The sequence below is a fragment of the Xyrauchen texanus genome, chromosome 33 (assembly GCF_025860055.1).
Source record: "Xyrauchen texanus isolate HMW12.3.18 chromosome 33, RBS_HiC_50CHRs, whole genome shotgun sequence".
In the NCBI taxonomy this organism is placed as follows: Eukaryota; Metazoa; Chordata; class Actinopteri; order Cypriniformes; family Catostomidae; genus Xyrauchen; species Xyrauchen texanus.
Genome location: NC_068308.1, coordinates 39578271 through 39584270, shown reverse-complemented (window position 1 = coordinate 39584270; position 6000 = coordinate 39578271).

Genomic DNA, 6000 nt, shown 5'->3' with positions numbered 1-6000 from the left:
TATTTATCTGTCTGTCTGTCTGTCTAACTGTCTGTCTGTCTGTATATCTGTCTGTCTGTATATCTGTCTGTCTGTCTATATATCTGTCTGTCTGTATATCTGTCTGTCTGTCTGTATATCTGTCTGTCTGTCTGTATGTCTGTCTGTCTGTCTATATATCTGTCTGTCTGTATACCTGTCTGTCTGTCTATATATCTGTCTGTCTGTCTGTATATCTGTCTGTCTGTATATCTGTCTGTCTGTCTGTATATCTGTCTGTCTTTATATCTGTCTGTCTGTATATCTGTCTGTCTGTCTGTCTATATATCTGTCTGTCTGTATATCTGTCTGTCTGTCTGTATATCTGTCTGTCTGTCTGTATATCTGTCTATTTTTTAATAGTTGGGGGTAAACAAGCAAACACAATAAACCAAACTGGCATGCATTAAGATAAGAGACAAATGCGAGTTTTCTATATATATACTGTATGTATGTATTAACCACAGCACAATATAAACTCTATACTTTAACAGCAACAACAACTGTAAGCAATAACAAGTGATTCCCATTTCAATATAATACAAACTCAGTTCATTATTAATACCATACATTCACAGTGCATCGTCAGAGTGGGCGGAGCTGCAGAGCTCTTTTGGCGCACTTTGTTTGCAGCGATTCTCTGATTGGTAGATCTTTCTCTTTAGCATCATGGGTAGTGTAGTTGTTCACCAGGAATTCCACTATTAAACACGATTTCTAGAAAATGCGGTTTAAATAATATCTGTACATATAACTGTCTGTCTGTATATCTGTCTGTATGTCTGTCTGTATATTGTCTGTCTGTATATCTGTCTATTTATCTGTCTGTCTGTATATCTGTCTGTCTGTCTATCTGTCTGTCTATATATCTGTCTGTCTGTATATCTGTCTGTCTGTCTATATATCTGTCTGTCTGTATATCTGTCTGTATGTCTGTCTGTATATTGTTTGTCTATTTAACTGTCTGTCTGTATATCTGTCTGTCTGTCTGTCTATCTGTCTGTCTGTCTGTATATCTGTCTGTCTGTCTATATATCTGTCTGTCTGTATGTCTGTCTGTATATTGTCTGTATATCTGTCTGTCTGTATATCTGTCTGTCTGTCTGTATATCTGTCTGTCTGTCTGTATATCTGTCTGTATATCTGTCTGTCTGTATATCTGTCTGTCTGTCTGTCTGTATATCTGTCTGTCTGTCTGTCTGTATATCTGTCTGTCTATATATCTGTCTGTCTGTCTGTCTATATATCTGTCTGTCTGTCTATATATCTGTCTGTCTGTCTGTCTGTCTATATATTGTCTGTCTGTATATCTGTCTGTCTATCTGTCTGTCTGTCTGTCTGTATATCTGTCTGTCTGTATATGTGTCTGTCTAACTGTCTGTCTGTATATCTGTCTGTCTGGATATCTGTCTGTCTGTCTGGATATCTGTCTGTCTGTCTGTCTAACTGTCTGTCTATATATCTGTCTGTCTGTCTATATATCTGTCTGTCTGTATATCTGTCTGTCTGTATATCTGTATGTCTGTCTGTCTATATATCTGTCTGTCTGTATATCTGTCTGTATGTCTGTCTGTATATCTGTCTGTCTGTATATCTGTCTGTCTGTCTGTATATCTTTCTGTCTGTCTATATATCTGTCTGTCTGTATATCTGTCTGTCTGTCTGTATATCTGTCTGTCTGTCTGTATATCTGTCTGTCTGTATGTCTGTCTATATATCTGTCTGTCTGTATATCTGTCTGTCTGTCTATATATCTGTCTGTCTGTATATCTGTCTGTCTGTCTATTGTCTGTCTGTATATCTGTCTGTCTATCTGTCTGTCTATCTGTCTGTCTGTCTGTCTGTATATCTGTCTGTATATCTGTCTGTCTGTCTATCTATCTGTCTGTCTGTCTGTCTGTCTATATATCTGTCTGTCTATATATCTGTCTGTCTGTCTGTATATCTGTCTGTCTGTATGTCTGTCTGTCTGTCTGTATATCTGTTTGTCTGTATATCTGTCTGTCTTTATATCTGTCTGTCTGTATATCTGTCTGTCTGTATATCTGTCTGTCTGTCTGTATATCTGTCTATTTTTTAATAGTTGGGGGTAAACAAGCAAACACAATAAACCAAACTGGCATGCATTAAGATAAGAGACAAATGCGAGTTTTCTATATATATACTGTATGTATGTATTAACCACAGCACAATATAAACTCTATACTTTAACAGCAACAACAACTGTAAACAATAACAAGTGATTCCCATTTCAATATAATACAAACTCAGTTCTTTATTAATACCATACATTCACAGTGCATCGTCAGAGTGGGCGGAGCTGCAGAGCTCTTTTGGCACACTTTGTTTGCAGCGATTCTCTGATTGGTAGATCTTTCTCTTTAGCATCATGGGTAGTGTAGTTGTTCACCAGGAATTCCACTATTAAACACGATTTCTAGAAAATGCGGTTGAAATAATATCTGTGTATATATCTGTCTGTCTGTATATCTGTCTGTATATTGTCTGTCTATTTATCTGTCTGTCTGTATATCTGTCTGTCTGTCTGTCTGTCTGTCTGTATATCTGTCTGTCTGTCTGTCTATATGTCTGTCTGTCTGTATATCTGTCTGTATGTCTGTCTGTATATTGTCTGTCTGTATATCTGTCTGTATATCTGTCTGTCTGTATATCTGTCTGTCTGTCTGTATATCTGTCTGTATATCTGTCTGTCTGTATATCTGTCTGTCTGTCTGTATATCTGTCTGTCTGTCTGTATATCTGTCTGTATATCTGTCTGTCTGTCTGTATATCTGTCTGTCTGTCTGTATATCTGTCTGTCTGTTTGCACTTTGTTTGCAGCGATTCTCTGATTGGTAGATCTTTCTCTTTAGCATCATATCTACTGTATATCTGTCTGTCTGTCTGTCTGTATAGCTGTCTGTATATCTGTCTGTCTGTATATCTGTCTGTCTGTCTGTATATCTGTCTGTATATTTGTCTGTCTGTCTGTATATCTGTCTGTCTGTATATCTGTCTGTCTGTCTGTCTGTCTATATATCTGTCTGTCTGTATATCTGTCTGTCTGTCTGAATATCTGTCTGTCTGTCTATATATCTGTCTGTCTGTATATCTGTCTGTCTGTCTATTTATCTGTCTGTCTGTATATCTGTCTGTCTGTCTATTTATCTGTCTGTCTGTATATCTGTCTGTATATCTGTCTGTCTGTCTGTATATCTGTCTTTCTGTCTGAATATCTGTCTGTCTGTCTGTCTGTCTGTATATCTGTCTGTCTGTCTGTCTATATATCTGTCTGTCTGTCTGTCTGTATATCTGTCTGTCTAACTGTCTGTCTGTATATCTGTCTGTCTGTCTCTTTATCTGTCTGTCTGTCTCTTTATCTGTCTGTCTGTCTGTCTGTATATCTGTCTGTCTGTCTATATATCTGTCTGTCTGTATATCTCTCTGTCTGTCTGTCTATATATCTGTCTGTATATCTGTCTGTCTGTATATCTGTCTGTCTATATATCTGTCTATTTATCTGTCTGTCTGTCTATATATCTGTCTGTCTGTAATCTGTCTGTCTGTCTATTTATCTGTCTGTCTGTATGTCTGTCTGTCTGTCTATGTATCTGTCTGTCTGTATATCTGTCTGTATAGCTGTCTGTCTGTCTAGTTATCTGTCTATCTGTCTGTCTGTCTATTTATCTATCTGTCTATTTATCTGTCTGTCTGTCTGTCAATTTATCTGTCTGTCTGTCAATTTATCTGTCTGTCTATATATCTGTCTGTATATATATCTGTCTGTCTGTCTATTTATCTGTCTGTCTGTATATCTGTCTTTCTATCTGTCTGTCTATTTATCTGTCTGTCTGTATATCTGTCTTTCTGTCTGTCTGTCTATATATCTGTCTGTCTGTCTATTTATCCGTCTGTCTATATATCTGTCTGTCTGTCTCTGTGTCCATCCATCTTTCTGTCTGTATATCTGTCTATCTATTTATCTGTCTGTCTGTCTGTCTATTTATCTGTCTGTCTGTTAATTGATGTGTCTGTCCATCTATCCATCTGTCTGTTTTTCTATTTATCCATCTGTCTGTCTCTCTGTCCATCCATCTGTCTGCCCATCTGTCTGTCTGTCTCTCTGTCCGTCCATCTGTCTGCCCATCTGTCTGTCTGTCTCTCTGTCCATCCATCTGTCTGCCCATCTGTCTGTCTGTCTCTCTGTCCGTCCATCTGTCTGCCCATCTGTCTGTCTGTCTCTCTGTCCATCCATCTGTCTGCCTATGGTCATGTTTCTCAAGATGCGCTACTGTTTTATTTGCACGTACTAGTTGCACATTAAAATCTCTGTCATCGGCAGAACAAAAGTGCTCGTTTGGCTATTAGTGCATTGATAAAGAGCGTTTGCTCAAGGTTGTGCGGCAGGTGTTAAATACACTTTACATTGTTTTGGGTATTCTCAAGCACTTTGTAGGATTATTTGGAAAAAATTGGAAAAGTATGTTTTTACATCCATAAAGTTACATGCGATACATTTTTAGACATCTATGCAATATGTTTTGGGGGGGGGTTAAATTGGATTCAACTAAATAAAGTTTTGATTATTTCTTAATTGAAAACAAATTGGCTAATTGATTGAAATATTTCAAGCAAACACATTTAGCCATTGTTTACTACAGGGTAGTATTGGCCTGTTTTTGACATTTACGAGCAAAATTTTGCCCTTTTCTTTAATCTTTAATTTACTAATGACGCTTCTTATTTTGGTGGTTTCGTTCCGATCGGATGCACGGCTTTGAAGCAATTTGCTAAAGTTGTTTCGGACCCGACTTCGGATAAGCGGTTGAAGATGGATGGATGTTTCGGAACAATTTTCGAAGTGGCAACATTCCATAAGGCGAACCTTTGCACATATGGTATCATTGCGCTCGGCTAGTCCTCCCGAACTTAACGAGACCAGTCTTGTGAAAATAGACCAACGCCACTAAATGTTATAAGCTCACAAAGTAAAGAAATAATAATTTCCACCACTAGGCGGCGCCGGACCCAAACTTCTCAGGCACTTTCAGGGCACATGATGAACTTTCTTATTCATCAGATGACACATAAAGTTTTGTAACGATACGCCAATGCATTCATAACAATACAGCACTGTGCAGCAAAATTCAAAATGGCCGACATTTCACTGAATCTAAAGAGACCAGTTTTATCATTTTTGGCCAAAGCGTTCAAGTGTTATTAGCCAAAATAGCCTTTTTTGCTATCTCCTGACCAGTAGGGGGCAGTTTGGCGAAACATTGCAGGTGACCTCAAGGCATGATGGCGACAACACATACCAAGTTTTGTCACACTCCCTCAAAGTGTTGAGGGGATACAGCACGAAGTCCATTTTGGTGTTCTCGCCGTCAACTTCGTGAAGCCATTTCTCAGAAACGATTTCAAACATTGAAAAAAAAGTGATAAGTGTTTGTGTGCCTCTTTCTCACAATCGCTTTAATATAATTTTGGTGGAAATCGGACAACAATTGTAGGTGGAGTAGCTAATAAACATGTTTCCTTAAAATTCAAAATGGCGGAAAATCGAAACCAAGGTATACATACAAACTCGGCGTGAGCTCAGGAATCAGGGGGAAAAGATTGACCCCTAATAACAACATTTATATTAAAATGAAGCAAAATTAATCGAAATGCCCCACAGATGTGTTGTGGAAAGTTATTCAAAATAACAAACACTTTTTTCAACTTTTGATGGAATAATGTCCCCATATCCACACATGTGGACATCATGTTTATCAGGGCACTGACGTGCGAAAGATTAATACATTTTTTAAAGCAGCATATCAAACGAAACTAGAGACGCTCCTCTTTACACCCAAATAGGTTTCAATGAAAAAACGTAAAGAGGTTTCGTCCCAGAGGCTCTTTTGTTGACGATGAGTCCGTAGGAGCGCTTCAAGGAAATCAACGTCATGCTGTTGTGTCATGTGACTCGGTGCACCA